We start from the raw sequence: 2,779 nt of genomic DNA, 5'->3' as shown, positions 1-2,779 counted from the left end.
TTATATTAGCGTTTGAACTCTGCTGAGTAAATAAGGGCAACCTAACAGAAAGGTGAACTTACACATCTATACAATATATTTTAGCATGCCACATTTTTAAACTTTCTAATATTTTCCCTAGGAAGTACATGACAGTACACACAGAATTATGTTCATAGTAGAAAAGCTAGAATGTCACTATCAATGGAAATTGAAGATTCTCTGAATATTAGTAACTAGACAACCAAGTTGTAATCCTCCAACTAGGCACTGACTTTGGGACAAAGAGGTTCTTTTTAGAAGGTACATATTGCCATGCTTCAAATAGATATGCTAAAGTTAGACTGGTTAGCAATATATCAAGAAGCATTTTTTTCAGGTGTATTTTTTATTGAAGATACAATTTTCTCCAAAAACTGAAGGGAAATGTGATTTTATTTTGTTTAGTTTTATTTATTTTTTATTTTTTAATTTTTTTATGCCTGCAGCACCTGGTCTTCCTAGGTGGTCTCCCATCCAAGTACTAACCAGGCCCAGCCCTGCTTAGCTTCCAAGGGAAAATGTTTTTTTAAAACCACATATAGCTATCATGATATTTTCTAGCTAGAATAAACCACTTAAATCAATTGTACCATTTATATTTTTCCAACTGGTAATACTTCATTTTCAGTTCTATGGCGAACATTTCAAAATAATGAATGCAATGAAATGTAAAACTTGATATACGTCTTTTTTTAATTGATAAATTTGACAAATACCATTTTGTAAATTTAAGATACACAGGATGTTACTTTAATACATTTATATATTATATTACGATTGCCACTGAAGACATATTTATTATAGTACATTATTGTCTGTATTCATTGTATTGTGCATTAGATTTCTCTGGCTTATTTACTACTCGTTACAAAAAAATATGGAATGCTTCACAAATTTGTGTGTCTTCCTTGTACTGGAGCCGTGCGAATTTTCTCTATCATTTCAATTTTAGTAAATGTGCTACCAAAGTGATCTCTTAGTATACTATTTTGAGTTATTACTGCAACTCTGAATCCACATGGAGTCTTGATGCATTCCAAATATATATAAATGGAAAATGGCATTTAGAACCCAATATCTGGGCTCCAAGTGTGCTTATTACTACTGGGGTGCCAATGCTTCTAGTATCTTTTTAGTGTACAGACCTAGGAAATATTAGTATGTATACTAACCCACACAAATAAACATTTATATTTATGTATCTAGTTATGTGTATATATGCAGTATATTTTATGAATGATATATATCTATATATATATACCAGAATTCTGCTAATAAGATAAACTTTAATTATTACAAATGTCTGCTCTATGAGCAGCTAAAATATTAAAAGTCAAGATGGTGGATTGTGATAACTGGTGCAAAAATATAAATTATTCATTGTTCCTTATTTCAGAAACACATACAAAAAATAAGAGAAAAGCATAAGAATTTCAATAGAATGCAGAGAGGATATTTTATTGAAAGAAACTAATAATAACATGTTTTTTACAAGATTATTTTCAGAACATTAGAAAGTGACCATGTACAGGCAAATACTTGAGAAGTGTTTTCACATGAATCTGATTCTGGGCTTGACCATGTGACTCATTTTGACTAATGGAATATTGGCAAACGTGACACAGTTAAGAGCTGCTCTCCTACTTCTCTGCCATAACCCTGAGAAAGTCATGCCCAGGCTGACTTCTGACTTTTGGTCCCAGTAGAAAAATAGAAACTTTTGGGGCAGAACTAATTACTCCCATCTTTGCCCAGCCTTGATCGACTCTGAATAAATGACAGTGGCTTTAACACAATGACTTTTAAAATTTTTTGCAGCCTTTTTAAGGCAGTAGCTAACTGATTGCCCTGAATTCAAGACATATTGAAATATTCACATTTTTTTACAGTTTCTTGACACATTAGATTTCCTCAGCCTAGCATTTTCATGCCCTTTTCAAAGCCTATCTTTCATGGTCCTCTTCAAATGCTACATTTCTCTGAAAACAGTCCCCTGTCATAAGTTATCAACTTATATCTATTTTCCAGAACACAGCTCTTTTATTGTTTTGCCACTCTGAGAGATTATAACTTGTGTTATAGCTATCCGTATATCCTTCATATTTCTACTACTGGAATATACCTGTGAAGTGTGGCTTGAATCACATTTATCTCATTATTCTCAATTATTAGAGTTTAAATATTATTGTTCTGCATATTTCATAAATAGTTTTACAATAAAAATGTATTTATTAAAAAGGTATTTTTGAGTTCTAATCAAAAATCAGAAACTATTATTGCTTTGGTAAAGGGGTGAGATGAGGAAGCGAATCAATTATTATTAGGGCAAGTTTAAGCATAACTCACATACATTAAAAACCAGTTTTCTAATCATTGGCTTGCAGAGTTGAGGGCTCCTTAGTTGTTTTTGGCTTGCTGTTAATATCAAGCATTTTCCTTCCTTTAATATGATTAGAAAAACTTTGTTCTAATTCACTGATATTAAGATGTTTTCTTCAATTTCTTTTAAATTAATGGAAGAGCATTCGCTTGATATAATGATACTCTTACCTTAGTGAACAAAACTGAGCAATTTTGAACTAGAATATTAAAATACCTTTAAGTATTTTTTTCTGCCATATCCCTGAATCCACAGGGAGTCATGATGCATTCTAAATATTTCTAAATGGAGGATGGCAATTAGGATCCAATATTTGGCCTCTAGGTATGCTTATTACTACTAGGGTACCATTGCTTCTAGGTCTTCTTAGTGTACAGA

At 31.7% G+C, this 2,779-nt stretch overlaps 1 non-coding gene across 1 annotated transcript; it reads right to left on the bottom strand.

The window, feature by feature from the left end:
- Positions 1 to 892: 892 nt before the first annotated feature.
- Positions 893 to 997, bottom strand: LOC112483735. The gene has a single exon (XR_003047735.1). It is a non-coding gene; the product is annotated as a U6 spliceosomal RNA (small nuclear RNA).
- Positions 998 to 2,779: the final 1,782 nt, after the last annotated feature.

Source organism: Pteropus alecto, unplaced genomic scaffold (assembly GCF_000325575.1).
Source record: "Pteropus alecto unplaced genomic scaffold, ASM32557v1 scaffold164, whole genome shotgun sequence".
NCBI lineage: Eukaryota > Metazoa > Chordata > Mammalia > Chiroptera > Pteropodidae > Pteropus > Pteropus alecto.
Note: the sequence above shows the minus strand (reverse complement) of the source record. Positions and strands in the feature narration are given on the sequence as shown.